General features: G+C 40.6%; 1 non-coding gene across 1 annotated transcript; it reads left to right on the top strand.

Moving 5' to 3' along the window:
• Positions 1 to 3,131: 3,131 nt before the first annotated feature.
• Positions 3,132 to 3,295, top strand: LOC115524381. The gene has a single exon (XR_003972083.1). It is a non-coding gene; the product is annotated as a U1 spliceosomal RNA (small nuclear RNA).
• The last annotated feature ends 16,500 nt before the right edge of the window (positions 3,296 to 19,795 follow it).

Here is a 19,795-nt window from a genome sequence, read left to right as displayed (position 1 = left end):
CAATGGATAGGTTATCCAAATAGGAAATTAACAAGGAAACAATGGCTTTGAATGACACACTGGGCCAGATGGATCTAACAGATATATGAAGAACAGCCCATCCTAAAACAGAATACATACTTTTTCCCTTAATCTTTCTTCTTTTAGTAAATTCTACTCCCAGTGTGGGGCTTAAACTCAAACTCTTTATCGTAAGATAAAGAGTCACGTGCCCTACCAACCGAGCCAGTCAGGCACTCCACATTCTTTTTTAAAATTTTTTTTTTTTCAACGTTTATTTATTTTTGGGACAGAGAGAGACAGAGCATGAACGGGGGAGGGGCAGAGAGAGAGGGAGACACAGAATCGGAAACAGGCTCCAGGCTCTGAGCCATCAGCCCAGAGCCCGACGCGGGGCTCGAACTCACGGACCGCGAGATCGTGACCTGGCTGAAGTCGGACGCTTAACCGACTGCGCCACCCAGGCGCCCCTCCACATTCTTTTTTAAGTGCATATGGAACATTCTCCAGAATAAGCCACATATCAGGCCACAAAAAAGTCTCAAAAAGACTGAAGTCATACCATGCATCTTTCCCAACTAGAACACTATGAAACTGGAAATCAATCACAAGAAAAAATCTGGAAGGAACACAGATACATGAAGGTTAAGTAACTTGCTATCAAACAATGAGTGGGAGAACCAAGAAATCAAAGAAAAAATAAAAATATACATGGTGACAAATGAGAATGAAAACACAATGGTCCAAAATTTTGAGGATGCAGCAAAAGCTGTTCTAAGAGGAGAGTTTATAGCAAGAGAGGTTTACTTTAAGAAGAAAAATCTTGAATAAACAACCTAACCTTACACCCAAAAAATCTAGAAAAAAGAAGTAAAAAAAAACCCTAAAATGAATAGAAGGAATGAAATAATAAAGATTAGAGCAGAAATAAAATAGAAACAAAAAAGTAATAAAACAGATCAATAAAGCCAGGAGCTGCTTCTTTGAAAGGATTAACAAATGGATAAACTTTCAGCCAGACTCATTAAAAAAAAAAAGAAATAAAAGAAAAGAAAAAAGAGAGAGAAGACTCAAATTCAGAAATGAAAGAGAAGAAATAACCCCTTGACACCATAGAAATGCAAAGAATTATAAGACAACATTATGGAAAATTATATGACACCAAATTGGACAACCTAGTCAAATGGATTAATTCCTAGAAACATATAACCTACCAAAACTGAATCAGGAAGAAATACAAAATTTGAACAGACCAATTACCAGCAATTGAATTGAAATTGAATCAGTAATCAAAAATTTTCCAGCAAGCAAAAATCTAGGACCAGATGGCTTCACAGGTGAATACTACCAAACATTTAAAAAAGAGTTAATACCTGTTCTTCTTAAACTATTCCAAAAATTAGAAGATGAAGGAAAGCTTCCAAATTCATTCTACAGGGCCAATATTGCTCTGATACCAACACCAGATAAAGATGCTACCAGAAAAAGAGAATGAGAGGCCAGTATTTCTGATGACATAGGTGCAAAAATCCTTAACAAAATACTAGCAAACTGAATCCAACAATACATTAAAAAAATCATTCACCACAATCAAAGTGGGATGCAAGAGTGGTTCAATATTTACAAACCGATCAACGTGATACATATGATCATTTCAATAGGTGCAGAAAAAGTATTTGACAAAAGTGTAGCATCCATTCATGATAAAACCCTCAACAAAGTAAGTTTGGAGAGAATATACTTCAACATAATAAAGACCATATACGAATAACCAACAGCAAACACCATACTCAATAGGGAAAAACTGACAGCTTTTCCCCTAAGAATAAGATAAGGATATCCCCTTGCCACCTTATTCAACACAGTACTGAAAGTGCTAGCCACAGTAATCAGACAAGACAAAGAAATAAAAGGCATCCAAATTGCTAAAGAAGAAGTAAAATATCACTATTTGCAGGTGATGTGACCCTATATATAGAAAATCCTAAAGACTCCACTGGAAAAGTACTAGAACCGATAAATGAATGCAGTAAAGTCACAGGACACACAATCAATATACAGAAATTTGTTGCGTTTCTTGAGGCGCCTGGGTGGCTCCATCGGTTAAGCATCTGACTTCGGCTCAGGTCATGATCTCATGATTCATAAGTTCGAGCCCGGCGTCGGGCTCTGTGCTGACAGCTCAGAGCCTGGAGCCTGCTTTGAATTCTGGGTCTTCCTCTCTCTCCTGCCCCTCCCCCACTTGTGCTCTGTCTCTGTCTCTCAAAAATAAATGAATAAATGTAAAAGAAAGAAATTTGTTGTATTTCTGTACATTAATAATAAAGTAGCACAAAGAGAAATTAAAAAAACAATCCCACTGACAATTGCACCAAAAATAATAAAACACCTAGGAATAAACCTAACAAAAGAGGTGAAAGATCTGTACTCTGAAAACTATAAAACACCAATGAAAGAAATTCAAGATGACAAACAAATGGAAAGGTATTCCATGCTCATGGATTGAAAGAACAAATATTGTTAAAATGTTCATACTACCCAAAGCAATTTACAGATTTAATGCAATCCCTATCAAAATGCCAACAGCATTTTTCACAGAACTAGAACAAATAGTCCTAAAATTTGTATGGAACCACAAAAGACCCTAAATAGTGAAAGCAATCTTGAAAAAGAAAAACAAAGCTGGAGGTATCACACAATTCCAGATTTCATGTGATATTACAGAGCAGTTATAATTAAAACAGTACGGTACTGGCACAAAAATAGACACATAGAAAAATGAAACACAATAGAAAACCCAGAAATAAACCCACAATTATGTGGTCAATTCATCTTCAAGAAAGGACGCAAGAATATGCAATGGGAAAAAGACGTCTCTTCAAAAAACAGTGTTGGGAAAACTGGACAGCTACATGCAAAAGAATGAGATTGGGCCAATTTCTTACACCATACACAAAAATAAACTCAAAATGGATTAAAGACCTAAATGTCATACCTGAAACCATAAAAATCCTAGAAAAGAACACAGGCAGTACTTTCTCTGACATAGGCCACTGCAACATTTCTAGATATGTCTAGAGGTAAGGCAACAATAAACTATTGGGACTACATCAAAATAAAAAGCTTCTGCAATACTTACCTGGCAGGGGAGATACCATGATCACGAAGGTGGTTTTCCCAGGGTGAGGCTTATCCATTGCACTCCGGATGTGCTGACCCCTGCGATTTCCCCAAATGTGGGAAACTCGACTGCATAATTTGTGGTAGTGGGGGACTGCGTTCGCGCTTTCCCCTGGCAAAAAAAAAAAGAAAAAAAAAAGCTTCTGCACAGGGAAGGACACCATCACAAACTATAAGGCAACTTACTGAATGGGAGAAGATATTTGCCAATGACATATCCAATAAAGGGTTAGTAACCAAAATATTTGAAGAACTTACAAAACTCAATACCCCAAAACCAAATAATCCAATTTAAAAATGGGCAGAAGACATGAAAAGACATTTCTCTGAAGAAGACATCTATATGGCCAACAGACACATGAAAAGATGCTCAACATCACTCATTCTCAGGGATATGCAAATTAAAAATACAATGAGATATCACCTCACACCTGTCAGAATGGCTAAAATCAAAAACAGGAAACAACAAGTGTTTGTTGACAAGGATGTGGAGAAAAAGAAACCCTTTTGCACTGTTGGTGGGAATGCAAACTGGTGCAGCCACTCTGGGAAACAGTATGGAGTTTCCTCAGAAAGTTAAAAATAGAACTACCCTATGATCCAGGAATCTCACTACTGGGTATTTACCCCCAAAATACAAAAACTCTAATTCAAAGGGATACATGCTCCCATATGTTTATAGTGGCAGCATTATTTACAATAGTCAAGTGTCCATCAGTAGATGAATAAAGAAGAGGTGGCATATAGATACAATGGAATATTATTCAGCCATAAAAAAGAATGAAATCTTGCCATTTGCAACACAGATAAAGCTAGAAAGTATATTGCTAATCGAAGTAAGTCAGCCAAATACTATATAATCTCACTCATGTGTGGAATTTAAGAAACAAAACAAATGAGCAGAGAGAGAGAGAGGGAGAGAGACAGAGAGAGAGAGAGAGAAACAAACCAAAAAACAGACTCCTAACTATAGAGAACAAACTAATGGCTCCCAGAGGGGAGGTGGGTAAGGGGGTGGGTGAAATAAATGATGGGGATTAAGACTACACTTACTGGGATGTGTGGGTGGCTCCGTCTATTAAGTGTCTGACTCTCAATCTTGGCCCAGATCATGATCTCACTGTTCGTGAATTTGAGCCCCACGTCGGACTCTATGCTGACAGTGCAGAGCCTGCTTGGTTTCTCTCTCTCCACCCCTCCCTCTGTCTCTGTCTCTGTCTCTGTCTCTGTCTCTGTCTCTCAAAATAAAGAAATAAACTTAAAAAAAAAAAAAGAATATACTTATCATGATGAAATAAAACCGGAGCACCCTTCAGTGAGAAGGATAGTGGTAAGGCAGCTGGTGAAGCCAGTAAAGTGGGGCCAGAGGACAAATGGCAAGAGTCTCAAAGGGATAGGGTGGACCCATCTTCCCTGAGGGTGGAAGTGAATGGTGTAGAGACTCTGGAGGACTTGTAGGACAGGCAGCCTCCATTAGCCAGGCTACAGCCTGAGGGACAAGTAACATCCTTTAAAATGAGGCTGGTCTCAAGGATATCAGATGGAGTCTTTAGGGAAGCAATGAGGATATGGGGGATTTTGTTCACCGGAACAAGGTTGTTGAGGGAGGTAGGAAAGAAGTGTGAAGGAGAAATCCAGAGCAGGATGGACAGAACAGACATGACCAGAAGAAATTACAGCTGCATACTGAGCAAGGATTACAGGGGGGTGTGGAATGGGGGGATTAGGGGGCTCCAAAATTTGTTGGAAGCTCTTGAGTGTCCTGGTTACAGCCTGGGTACGTTACTCTTCCCAAAGAATTTAAAGTCTCCAGTGGGTGAGAAGACACTAGTCCCTCTGGGAGGAGTCAGAGGAGATGTGACCTTGAGTGTAAAGACACAGAAGAGAGGCTTAGTCAGGGCTCAAGACTGAGGCAATAGGAATGGCGCTTTCAAAGAGGGATGGATGCCCAGGCTTGGGGTGGTAAAGTTCTTGCACTCTGCTCAGAGGGCTCCATGGGAACATCTGGCACAGAGCAAGTATGTCGGTCGACTTGAATTCCAATCTGATCATTTGAGTTGATTGTTTTTAGTAATCTCTACACTCAACTCGGGGCTTGAAGTCATGACCCCAAGATCAAGAATTGCATGCTCTTCCAACTGAGCCAGCCAGACACCTCACAATATGTGATCATTTGAAAGAAATGGAAAGTCACTGAGCAACTGCTCTCTTGTTAATTGTTTCAGAGGTAGAAGGGCTCTGAGAGTGGAATTAAAATAATGCCCCCGCATGCTCACATCATAAAAGCATAGTAGCGAGCATATCACACTGGCTTGCTATGATGCATGAGGAGATGGTTCTGTATGAGAAAAAACATCTTGTTGGTTTTGGAGCCAAAAAATCAAAGCTGTAAAGACCATATGATCTGTGGCAGCAGTTGCTCCTCAAAGATAGGTTTATAAGTAATCAGAGTAGGAGGCCTTGCTGGGTACGGCATGAATCTTTCCAAATGCTGTTAACTGGCACAAAAGGATGCCAACTTTATTCTACTTCAACTCCTATTCTGTTACCCTAATATGAATGAAAGAATTACAATAACATTTAGGATTAGTGGAGTACTTCAAGATACCTACATCTCAATGAAGTATTTCCTTGTTCTGTATTTCACGGAGATATTTTCTTATCTACTCGATATTCAGTGGAATGCATGTGAGCCAGAAACTGCAATAATATGAAGAGAGTTCAAGATGCAAGAAAAAAAAAAGAGATTGGGGCGCCTGGGTGGCTCAGTTGGTTGAGCATCCGACTTCGGCTCAGGTCATGATCTCACGGCCTGTGAGTTCGAGCCCTAGGTTGGGCTCTGTGCTGACAGCTCGGAGCCCAGAGCCTGCTTTGGATTCTGTGTCTCCCTCTCTCTCTCTGCCCCTAACCCACTCACATTCTGTCTCTGTCTCTCTCAAAAATAAATATTTTTGAAAAATTTAAGAAGAAAAAAGAGACAATAATATGAATGTCATATTTTTTTCTCTCTTTTTTTTTTTAACAGTAGGAAGTACTAGAGTATTATAGTGCACTGAGATGAACAGAGTATGTTAAGAGATACTAGTATGTTAAGTAAGATGTAACTCATGCTTCCATTTCAATAGTGCTAGTATCTCTGACGGAGTTTGATCTGAAAGCAGTGTTATTATTTTGCATTTATACATAAGCCTCAAGAGCAATGGATTTCAGGGGTACCTGGATGGCTCAGTCGATGGAGCACGTGGCTCTTGATCTCGGGGTTGTCAGTTTGAGCCCCACATTGTGTGTACAGGTTACTTAAAAATAGAATTAAAAAAGAAAGAGGAACAGATTTCACATGTGGCTTTGTCATCATAAGTAAAGGGGGGAGGGAGGAGCTATGGCATACCTCACTACTTTTGAGCTACTCTATATAAATAACTCCCTGCACTTTATCATGAAAGTGGATTTGACCTTTAGGGAAAGACCTTTTTTATAAGGCAATCGATTTTTGCCATTCCCTGGAGCGTTTACTTAAGAAAGATTTTCCTGTGATCAACCTTCCCTGGAAAAGACATTATGTCTAACAAACACCATTTCCTATATCAAAATTGGATGGCCTAAAATCCAAGCTTAGAGTGTGCTGTGATATTCTCTTAAGGTAGAGAGGCATCATGACTTGAATGGATAATTTCAGATTAGGCTACAGAAATACTGTATGGAGACATTGTGCTCTAAAAAGGAGTTTTTTTCTACCATAAATTGTTTTGACAGTTTTACCATCCATCACCGATCTCTTGATATTGCAAAAGGGAATTTATGAGAACACGGCTTCTTCTTTCTGACTGAGTGCTAGACTGGAGATGTCCTGGGGAAGAGAGACCTTAACAAGGCTTGGAGGAAAGGCATCCATAGAGTATTTATGATTCTCTCCACTTCCTTTCTTTAAAGTATTATAATTGAGGTCATTATAAATCTTTGAAAGCAGCACTTCTGTCCTGTAGGCTATACCCACTACCAGCAGATATTTATAGAAATAAAATAGTAGCTCGCATCCCTTCAGTAAAGTTCCATAAAGCTGGTTCCAAATAAAAATGAATAAATAATGTTGACCTAAGCCTTGTAGATAATGTTAAAAAGCAAAAAAATTGATTAGGCCATCAGTTCTATTATGTGCTGACACTAACACCCTCGCATTTGAGAAGTTGGCTTACTTTAAGAGACAACGGTTTAGAAGATGCAAGGAAAAAACAAACCAAAAAAAACCCATTAATAGATATTATTTTGTTACATCAATTTGATAACTTTGTGATTGCATTTTAACAGTGGTAAACTAACTGAGTTAGTACGAGTTGGTAAAAAAAATTATTTATATAATTGTGTACATATGTTATAACCTATATTATACACAAATACATATACACACAGATACATGTACCTATAGATACATATACATATGTATGTGTGCATGTCAACTTTGTCATTTCTATTTCAGGGTCAGAGAAAAGATTTGAGATTCAAAAATTAACTGCAATGATGCTGACGTGCATTAGAAATCAATTCTCAACCATGGCAATTCAGACTGCGTATTCATGATAGCGAGAGAATAAATATGAAGCTTGACCAACTTTTAAGAATCACCGTTCCCTCCTACATTTCAGAGGAGGAGAGTCCTCTATACTGAAGATACATGTTTGAAATAATACGGTTTTCATTGTGGTACTTTCTTTAAGTACCTGCGTTAACACATCACATTTAAGCTTACATTATTCCTAGGATTTCTTTAAAATGCATACATGTCAAAGAGCCAGAAAGCTGTCAACTTACATTTCTTTAATTTCTGAGTTTTGAGGCAGTGATCTTACTGTGTTCATCTCTACATCCTTGGTTCCATGGACAACGTCATACACACAGTGGGTCTTCTATAAATGCCTGTTGGATGAAAGAGTAGAGGAATGAATGAAGCTTTAGGGTAAGGGGAAACTCTGTAAAAAGTCACTTCCCTTCCATTACGATTCAACCTGAAGCATTCTACAGCCTCTTTCAATTGACTTTCACATTCATATTCTGGTACAGAAGCAGCCCTGGGCTCTTATATTTCCTTCACAGGAGGGATATTAGCACACATCACATCATGTTATGGCTTGCTGAATGTGTTAATCTCTCTTAGAAGATTCTGAAGTCTATGCCTTTTCCAGTTTTATACTTCTGGTGCCTAGCATGGTATGTGCTACATGATAGATTTTCAGTAAATATTCCATGAATGAACGGGAAGACTTCTGGAATAGCATCCTAGTCTTTTGTGGCTTGACCTTGGTCAAGTCATCGCACTCTGGGGATCAAAGTTTCCTCAGCCCTAAAAACAGATGTTTTTTGTCTTTCTGTGCCTCCTACTACAGACTAGAAATACTTGACTGTAGGGTGGTACCAAAGGTTGAGTAACTTGCGAGAAATTTTCTCCCACATAGAATTTCTTAGAAAGGAGAAGGGGGAAGGAACTAGTATTTATTATGTGACTTAAATAATCAACTTTGTAGTCACATGTGAGATCGGATGCTATTATTCCAATTTTATAGATAAGAAAAATGAGCTTCAGAGAGGTACATAATTTGCCCAAGATCACACAGTCAGTCAACGGTTGGGTCAGGATTCAAGTCTAGTTCTACTGACTTTAAAAGCCCATTTATTTGCCTTTACGCACATGATCCCACCTGTTTACATTCTGATAAGAAAGAAAACTAGTTTTCACTGAGGGTAGGATATATTCTTTCCATTTTGTGCTTCTTTTCTTTATAATTTGAATCAAGGAAAAATGTGGGAGATTCTTGCTGGGAATGTATTCCCTGATTGCATTTCATCTGCTTAAGCTCCATGAAGGAAGTTGAAATTGAGGGCATGCCAAAATAAGGAAAAGACACCGTGTGGCAAATCATGAGCAAGATGACACTACCACCTGGACAATACTGGTGGAAAAACAAGAAAGTGACAGGACAGCCCTGGTCAGCTGGAAAGAGAGCCAAGGCTGTTTGCCTGATAGGAGCAAAAGGAGGAGGTCAGGTCATGGTCACTGACATAAGAAATGACAAGTCTGGGATGGTTTCACAGGAAAAGTCCCATAAGGTTCTCCTCATCCTGTGGTATATTAGATGGTGAGACGCCATGGCATATGCTATGATGGGCACAGACCACTGCATTAGAACGTCTGTCTATCTATCTATCTATCTATCTATCTATCTATCTATCTATCGTTTATTTATTTTTGAGAGACAGAGTGCAAGCAGGGGAGGAGCAGAGAGAGGGAAACACAGAATCCGAAGCAGGCTCCAGGCTCCGAGCTGTCAGCACAGAGCCCGATGCGGGGCTCCAATCCAGGGACCGCAAGATCATCACCTGAGCTGAAGTCTGACACCCAACAGATTGAGCCACCCAAGGAGGCCCTCTTTGTATTTATTTAAAAAATTTTTTAAATGTGTATTCAGTTTTGAGACAGAGGGAGACAGAGTGTAAGTGGGGGAGGTGCAGAGAGAGACTGGGAGACACAGAATCCAGAAGAGGCTCTAGGCTCTGAGCTATCATCACAGAGCCCAATGTGGGGCTTGAACTGGGGAATGTTGAGGATCAGGACCTAAGCCAAAGATGGATGTCTAACCAACTGAGCCACCCAGCCACCCCTCTTTTTTTTTTTTTTTTTAAGTTTATTTAGTTATTTACAGAGAGACAAAGACAGCGTGAATAGGGGACGGACAGAGAGAGAGGGAGAGAAAGGATCCCAAGCAGGCTCCATGTTGTCACCACAGAGCGTTACTCGGGGCATGAACCCATGAACCATGAGATCATGACCTGACCAGAAACCAAGAGTCAGAGGCTTGACCAACTGAGCCACCTAGGTGCTCCCTAGAACTTATATTTCTAATCTAATGTTAGATCCCTCATAGGGATCTATTTAAGAACTATTCTTTAGACTTTTTACTGCTTGATTTTATCAGGTTAACTTTCTATGTAACATTTTTTAATGTTATAAACGGAATAATTCTAGGGATCTGTGTGTTAATGAGGTCAAACTGCCCCACACAATCATAGGAGCAGTGTAGGACGGATTTGTATCTGCTCTCTACAGGAAACCTGAAGCAGGTTGATGATGTATTTGACAGAAAATGTAAATGGTTTCTGTAATGCCCAATTTTCTTCCTGCTACCTCACCTTAGGTCTCCTCAAAAGTTACATATTAATTCACTATACTCAGGTAACCTTCCAAGCTTTTAAAATAACATGTCTTCAAATAGAAGTTTTAAAAATATAAATTGGACGAGAAGAAAGGGAGAGGAGAAGCTCCTATAAGTTTTATATGTGTAAGAAACCAGGTGGCCAAGGGTCAGCCAACCAACATTGGTTAAGTGGCACTGGCTCGGCCTGGGATAAACCATATTAAGCTAGGGAATTTTTCTTTGCACTTTAGAAAAGAATATTCACCATCAGAATCTTTGTTTCTGACATAATTCTTCAATGAAAGGGACCAGGGCTCCTCAGAAAAATAGGGAATTCTAAGACTGGCACAGGAAATATACAAGATGAGCCCAGAGCGTCCTGAGGTGCCAGAATGCAAGGAAGCGCGCAAAGAAACAAAACACAACCATTGTTGGGGGCATGTTAAAGAAACACAGGAGCCAAGTACAGAGCTCCCACTGGGCAAAACCAGAACAATTTGAGCAAATAAATAAAGTAGTATTGGATTAGAGCCCAAAGTACAAAATAAATATCCATGAGTCCATACTGATATAGATAAATGATTTAATAAATAAATAAAGGGAGAGAAGAGACAAATCTCTTATGCAGACGAGTTCCAAATTATTTATGTAACACTTTTCTGTCTAGGAGGAGGAGCATAACTTCCCTCTCCTGAGTCCCGGCAATGCAGAGTAACTTCCTTACAAGGCACACTGTGGGGGCGCCTGGTGGCTCAGTCGGTTAAGTGTCCGACTTCAGCTCAGGTCATGATCTCGCGGTCCGTGAGTTCGAGCCCCGCGTCGGGCTCTGGGCTGATGGCTCAGAGCCTGGAGCCTGTTTCAGATTCTGTGTCTCCCTCTCTCTCTGACCCTCCCCCGTTCATGCTCTGTCTCTCTCTGTCTCAAAAATAAATAAACGTTAAAAAAAATTTTTTAAAAAAAGGGCACACTGTGGAAAGGGAGTCAGAGGAGAGGAGTAACTTTACAGTGGAGAAATCTGACAAGGACTACCTCAGCCAAGTGATGAAGGTCAGCACCAACACTGATAGGTCTTGTTTATAGGATGTACAATTTTGTGACTTAAGGAAAATGGAATTTCTTCTGTGGTTTTCCTCCTTAAATCCCATGCCCTGTATAATCATGAGAAAAATACCAGACAAATGTCAGTACAGAGCATCGTACAAGGTACCTGACCAGTACTTCTCAAAGCTGTCAAGATCAGCAAAATCAAAGAAAGTCTGAGAAATTGTCATAGCCCAGAGGAGCCAAAAGACATGCCACTTAAATATAATGTAGTATCCTGGATGGGATCCTAGAACAGAAAAAACTGAGATAAAAAGTGAGGAAAGCAGGGAGCACCTGGGTGGCTCAGTTGGGTAAGCGTCCGACTCCAGCTCAGGTCATGATCTCAGGGTTCATGAATTCAAGCCCTGCATCAGGCTCTCTTGCTGTCAGAGTGGAGCCTGCTTAGGATCCTCTGCTCCTCATTCTCTGCCCCTCTCCTACTTGTGCGCACTCTCTCCCTCTCTCAAAAATAAATAAACATTAAAAAAAAAAAAAAAACTAAGGAAAGCAAAGTAAACTACAGACTTTAACTAATGGCCACACTAATATTGTTTTGCTAATTATAACAAATGTACCATACTAATATAAGATGTTAACAACAGGGGAATCTGGGTATAATGTAAATGGGGAAAAAGAAACCCAGAATATTTGTGAAGTTTTTTTCTAAGAGGTAGTGGGCAGATTGTGGGATAAATAATGGGATAAGGAGCAAATGGACGCTAAAAGGATCTCTCACTTTTCATTCATTCGATTCAAAAGCTCTTACATTGCAAATGTATAATTAAGAAGGTAAATCAAAATTAATTTTTCGAGATTTGTTCAGAAGTATTTGCTACCTGGTAACCTGAAGGGGTGGGATGTTTCCTAGGACATAAGGAGGCAAGATGCTTTTATCATGAATTGGAACCAGAACTGTGACATCACCAATGTTGAGTATTTATAGAATGTCTACAGAGTCTCACTGCATTGTATGGGTGTGGTGGCTAGTCCACAAACATGGCCACCATTAACTCTTCCCCTCCTGTATGTACGTTGTTCCTCTCATCAAGGGGTGGAACTTACTTGCCTTCCACTTGAATCTGGGCTGTCTTTATCACTGACTTTACCCCATGAATACAGAAGTGACTTTCTGAAACTTTTAATTCTAGGCTTTAGAAAAAAACAGCAGAGTCCGTTTCCCATCTCTTGAAACCAGCCTTCAAACTATGAGAAACCTAAGCCAAGTGGAGAGCCTACCTGCCTGCTTGCCTTTCTTCATTTTTCCTTCCATTTTATGTAATAGTGTTCACTGTAAAATTCTAAGATTATTAAAGTATTTTAAGAACAAGAGAAAAAGTTTTCCATTCTCATCCCTTCCACATATCTATCCCAATCCTTTAGAAGTAACAGTATGATAGTTATTTAGATGTGCGTGTGCGTGTGTGTGTATGTGGGTGTGTGCCCGTGCGGCCGCGTGTGCATGCATGTGTTTATAAAACATTTTGGAATCCTTGTGTGGTGATTGCTAGGCCTCTGGTAGTGTTCTTCTCTTTGAGAATGACTCAAGATATGGAAAGGTGAGTCTGTGGAATATTCCACACATTTTCTGCCCTTCCTGGACATGGCTAATTGATCCCAGAATGGACATGCGATCTAAGCCAAGACGGTGACATTATCTCTGTCTCATGGAGTATCAGGGAGTCCGGGAGTTGGGAGCTGGGCCACTTCAGTGGTAGAAGAGATCTGTATACTGAGGAGAAGATATGGTTCTGGTTCATTTCTTCCCCATTCCTGAACCTAAGCGGTCCAACATTAGCCACCAATCCATTAGCTATCTCAATACTCATCCAAAACACAATTTTATCTTCTCTTTTGCTCAAGCTAGACAAAGCTAGCTTTTGTTACCTGCAATCAAAAAATCTTAGTGTATATATGTACACAGAGAGTATTTCTAAAATGGGATCATAGAATTCATTACGTTCTAAAGCTTCTGGTTCTCCCTTTGTACTATGCATCATGAACGTTATTTTACATATTCCTTTTAGAGACGGCATTTTATGTATGGAGGTCCTGTAGTCTGTTTAGTCATTTTCCTTTTGGTTGGTTATTTTGAGTAGTTTTGCCATGAACAACATGGCAAAGATGAGCGCAGATGGGATTACGAGAAGCTGAAGGAAGAGGACGTGGCTCCTTTCTTCTCTACTCTTAACTGCAATCTGTCTGCCTCTCCTGAGACAAACAGCTTTAGGAGGCTCTAGGTTTTGTAAAAATTCCAGCAAAGAGAATTTTGTATTTTGGTGACAGGGGAGGCCAGCTGGAGAATCCTTTTTGCCCACAATCTCCATCCCTGGGAGCTTTGTGCGAAGCAAGGAAGCCTGTGAAGTCTTTGGCCTCAGAGGTCCGTGGCCCTACAGGGTCAATGATTTTGGTCCTACATAAGTGGGTCACATTTCCTTGGTTCCCAAGAGACCTAAAGGAAACTGACCCAGTAGGCAAAGTCCTCCTTCCTCCGGAGGCTAGGAGAGTGCAGGACTCTGGGGGAGCAAACAGGGGCCTTCTATACTGTAGCCTCATAGGAGAAAAGACTGCTCCATCTTGCAGAGATGCTGCCCCGAAGACCACCACGCAACCAGACAAGATCTTCAGGGAGTGAACAAAAGCGACAGACACACCTCCCAGGTGGCCTAGCAGTCGGAGAGAAGAAAGCTGCTCAGGTCAACCAGAACACATCCACTAAAGTCAAGCTTCTGGAAGAGACAGCTGGAAATTTGACCACTGAAAGAGCACTTCAGGAGCTGCAAGTAATTGTGTGTGTGTGTGTGTGTGTGTGTGTGTGTGCACACGCGCGTGCACACACACACACACTTTCTGGGGCTAAAAACATGGTTTCCCATCTACACACTTTGCTAGACAAACTGAAGGAGAGTTACTGATGGTCTGGCAAAACAAACTGAAGAGTCATCTCAAAACACAGAGCAAAAATTACAGAGAGGAAAATCATTAGGGAAGAGTAAGAGACTTGGAGGGGGCATCAAGGGTACCTAACCAGCAAATAATAATAATAGGTGCTCCAGAGGAGCTAAAGGAACAGATGGAGGAGAGGCAGTAATTAAACACATTCGAAGAACATTTCCCTGCAATGAATGAAAATCTGAGTCTGCAAATTGAAAGGGCTCACCAAGTTCCAGCCATGATTAATGAGAAAACATACACATTTAGGCATATCCTGCTAAAATTCCTGAATTCCAAGGATTCAAAAAAATCTCACATGCTTCTAGAAGAGCAAAAACAGTTATCTACAAAAGAAAATGAGTAAGACTCCCATAGCACCTCTCATTGGCCCTATAGACAACTAGGAGGCAAAACAGCAGCCCAAGAATCCTATCTCCCCAAGTTCTCATTCACTTAACTCGGTGGGCGAGGGTGTCTATGGACGTGCCAGAATTCAGAGCATAGAGATCCCATGTAATTCACTGACCCCCACTATGGCGAAGAACAGAATCTCTTAACTCTAATGTACATCACCTGAGGATCTTGTTAAAATGCAGATTCCAGTTCAGCAGGTCTGGGGTGGAGATCGGAGACGCTGCATTTCTAACAAATTCCCAGGTGGTGTCTATGCTGCTGGTTACTATACCACAGGCATAAACTCTCAGGGTGACCCCTTGGGCCTGAATCTTTGGCTCTACCCCTTCCTGGTTGTGTGAAATTGTTCTTTAATTTTTCTATGCCTCAGTTTCTTCATCTGTAAAGCAGGGATAATGATAGTCCCTGCCTTATAAAGTTGTAAAAGTTAAGTGATCTAATACATGTAAACTTCTCAAACTGTTCCTGACATATAGTAAGCATTCAATAAATATTGGCTATTAACATAATGAAACATTCTCTGGGAATATGTGAGTGTGAAACAAGACGTTTTACAACAGAAGCAGCAGGACACAGAGGCCATTTTATTACTGTAATCGAAAACACTGAATGAGCTCAGCAAGTCCTGGACACTGGGGGAAGTGGTAACCCTGCCAAGGTCTCATCTGGGGAAGACAGAGGGGAGAGGAGGAAACATGTGCATTCAGAACTATTTTAGAGTTTATCCCGTGGGGATAATTGCTGGCTTGTTTTCAGATTAGCAGAGAAGATGTCTTATCATGAGCACAGGAGTAGAGAAGGTGCCTGTTAACAGGATATAAATGAATATTAGAATTTCCATATTAACACAGGAAAATAAAATGGACTGGACAGAAAATTCATCAAACCAGCAAGAAAAAGAGAATAAAATCGAAGATTAATTTTAAGAATCTTGCGATAGGGGCGTCTGGGTGGCTGAGTCGGTTAAGTGTCCGACTTTTGGCTCAGGTCATGATCTTACAGTGCTTGAGTTTGAGCCCCTCGTCGGGCTCTGTGCAGACAGCTCAGAGCCTGGAGCCTGCTTTGGATTCTGTGTCTCCCTCTTTCTCTGCCCTCCCCTGCTTGCTCTCCCTCTATCTCAAAAATAAATAAACACTAAAAAAAATAATCTTGCAAGAAAACCTAGGAAACTGAAAGCATAATCTAAGGGCGAGGGAGACCTTCTTGATCAAGTCATGTTCTTGACACTTCCTGACACTTGTCAAGACCTTCTGGACACTTGCCCCACCCCAAAAGATCTGTTTGGGTAAAAATGGCAAATCTGGAAAATACTCATAAATACATGTAACTATAAGAGAGACTGGTGAGCTGTTCACAAAGCTGATTCCTTTTCTTCAAGGGACATACTTTTTTCCTCTATTATATTTTTACAGCTTTATTTATTGAGGTACAACTGAGGTATAATAAGCCACACTTGTTTAAAATGTAGTTTGATGAGCCTTGCCCTATGTATAATACCTGTGAGACCATCGCCACAATCAAGGTAAAGAAATATTCATCATCCCTGAAGGTTTCTTGGTGTCCCTTTGGAACCCACTCCTCACTCCCCACTCTGCCCCCAAGGGCTTCCATGTACACTACATTTCTCAACCTTCCCATAGGGTATGGCCGGGCCCCTAGGTACCAGCCAGAGAGACACAGGCAGAGGTGAGGACACTCCTTCGGGCCCAGCCTCCCATGTGTGAGCTGTTTTCTCCTCCCCTATATCCTGGCAGGACAGCCAAGGTGACCTGGGAAACCACTGCGGGAGATGGCAGGGTGCTTAACAGCCTGCATCTCTGAATAACTGCGGAGCGGAGTGCCCCATCCCATTGCCAACAAACCTCCCTCGTGTGAAACCACGATGTGAGTGTTCGTTGCAACAACTGGTATTACCTTAGCCAATACTATAATATTAACAGAGTTCTTACAGAGTGACAAGAAATCATCAAACAACTAGGTGGAAAAGTGTTAAGAAGAATCAATTCATAAAAGAGCAAATCCAAATTGTGAACATACAAAACAAACGGAAAGCTGTGTATATACCCTTAAGTACGGAAATCTAAAGTAACGTATCAGACGAGCAACCATTAAAGAGACTAATCATACATACTCTCAGAGATGAAGTGGACAGGATACTCAAACACTGGTGGTAAAAATGTGAGTGGTTACAGACTTTTCAGAAAATCAATCTGGCCGCATGTACTAAAATAATAAATATAAATAGTCTTTGCTTTATTTAGTAGTTCCACTCCTGGGCGCCTATCTTAGGCAATAACAGAATGAAGATATGAGGATATCTATGTACGAGGATGTTTATTGCAGATTGTATATATGACAAAATCAAAAACAATGAAAACACAACTGGAAACAGAAGGAACAACTATCCATAAAAGAATGATTGAATCATGGACCCTGTGGGAAGGTATACTGCAAATTTGAAAAAAAATAAATTAGAGCTAAATCAGATAACATGTAGGGATTTTCATGAGATTTGTAGAGAAAAGAAAAATGAAGAAAAGTATATATAACACAAACGATTTCCACTAAAAATCACCCAAACCTTCCAGTACATGTATGTGTGTATGAAAATATATGTTTGTGTGTATGCAAAATAAGCATGGAAAACTAAAGATAACATAAGCATGAAAACATGGATTATAAGTATGGTTGGGAGGGGAGGTATGATAGGCTAATGGCCCCTTCAGATGTCCATGACCTAATCCTCAGAACCTGTGAGTATTACCTTACAAGGCAAATGGAACTTCACAGGAGTGATCAAATTATGGACCTCATGGTGGGAAAATTATCCTAGATTATCACCACAATGTCATCCAATGTCACCACCGGGGTCATTATAAGAGGGAGGCAGGAGATCGGAAGGATAGAAGAGGAAAAGGCATTAGCATTGACAATGACATTGCTGTGATGCAGCCACAAGCCAAGGAAGGCTGGTAGCTACCCGAAGCTGGACAATGCAAGAAATAGATTCTCCTCTGGAACCTCCAAAAGGAACCAGCCCTGCTCACACCTTGATTTTAGCCACATAAGACTCATTTCAACTTCTGGCCTGTAGAACTGTAAGTGAAAAAACTTCTGTTTTAAACTACTGCATTTATGGCAATGTGTCACAGCAGCAATAGGAAATGATGTTGGGGAAGGGTGTGTTAGGCAGTAATGACTGCCACCTAAATAATCCCCTCCCCTTGAGTGTAAGTGGAACCTGTGGATCTGGTAGGATAGCACTCCTGTGATTATGTTACGTGGCAAAAGTGAAGGGATTTTTGAAGGTGTGATTAGGTTTGGCTTTCAGTTCATCAAAAAGGATGCTATCCTGTAAGAGCATGATTTAATCAAGTCAACTTTTTTTTTAATGTTTATTTATTATTGAGAGACAGAGAGAGACAGAGCATGCACAGGGGAGGGGCAGAGAGAGAGGGAGACACAGAATCTGAAGTAGGCTCCAGGCTCCGAGCTGTCAACCCAGAGCCTGACACAGCTCAGAGCCTGACTCAGGGCTCAAACCCATAAACTGTGAGATCATGACCTGAGCTGAAGTCAGATGCTTAACCGACTCAGCCACCCAGGCACCCCTTAAGTCAACTCTTTAAAGAGAGGGCTTAGGGCTTCCCTGAGATCAGAGATGTGGGAAACAGCTGAGACTATTTCTCCTGCGAGCCTTGTAGAAGTGCTCCATGAGTTCTACAGCCACAGGAAAGGGGCTCTATCAACAATCACATGAAATTAGGAGGGGAACCTGAATCTTGAATGAGACCATGACCCCCCAAAGACACCTTGACTGCAGCCCTGTGAGACCCTAAGTAGAGGATCCTGCTAAGCCATGCCCAGACTCCTGGCCAAGGAAACTTGAAGACAATAACTGTTATTTTAAGCCCCTGAGTTTGTGATCATTTCTTACACAATAGAAAACTAATACAGAGTGTGAAAATAGACAACAAAGAAAAGACCAAGGGGAAGAAAGAAGTCACTGCACTAAAAAATAATATTGATTATATTTATAATCATGATAAACTGAATGGACTCATATAAAGTAAAAATGAGTATTTTAAAAGTAAAAAAAAATCCCTGATACACATTTGGAATTTTTAATTGTAGAATGAATTTAGAAGAATATGGGGGAGTTGCGTGAGAATGAGAGGAAAAGTGTGGAGGTATTGGTACTGCTATAAGTTGAAAGATGAGAAAGATATAGAGGGAAAGGATCTGAAGAAGTTTAGCTGTGTCTGACAAGTGGAATCCCTTGGATGCCTATTTGGGAGGTTTCAATCGAGATTTTCAATGTAGTCAATAATTTGGCGACGTCAATATTTCTTTTGGCTGTAAGATAGTGCTAAAGCTGTCCGGAAGGTGGTTCCTCTTTCTACAGATTATGCTCCCTAAAACTCTTTATGGCTCCCCATAGCCCTCTGGAAAAAGCCCACACTTCTTAGTAGGACTTCTCAGGCTCTTATCTTTGGCCCAACCTGTGTGTACAGAGCTCTTTACACATATTTTATTTATTTATTTTTAAAGATTTATTTATTTATTTATTTATTTATTTATTTATTTATTTATTTTTAACTTTATTTGAGAGAGAGAGAGAGCATAAGTTGGGGAGAGGGGCAGAGGGAGAGAGAGAGAGAGAGAGAGAGAGAGAGAGAGAGAGAAAGAGAGAGAGAATCTCAAGCAGGCTCCATGCTCAGCGTGGAGCCCGATGGAGGGCTCGATCTCACAACCCTGGGATCATGACCTGAGCCTCAATCCAGAGTCACAGGCACTCAACCCGCTGAGCCACTCAAGTGCCCCAGAGTTCTTTACATCGCAAGGTCACATGGTTACCCTTTAAAAAAGTTGCAACACTACTATTATACCTATACAAAGCCATCGTATAGGGGTATATCAGTAGGATGGGTTCTTATAGTGGAATTGCTGGATGAAAGAAGAGGCACATTAAGTTTTGATAAAATCTTTATATTTTCAAGCTT

Source organism: Lynx canadensis, chromosome C2 (genome assembly GCF_007474595.2).
Source record: "Lynx canadensis isolate LIC74 chromosome C2, mLynCan4.pri.v2, whole genome shotgun sequence".
Taxonomy (NCBI): Eukaryota; Metazoa; Chordata; class Mammalia; order Carnivora; family Felidae; genus Lynx; species Lynx canadensis.
Note: the sequence above shows the minus strand (reverse complement) of the source record. Positions and strands in the feature narration are given on the sequence as shown.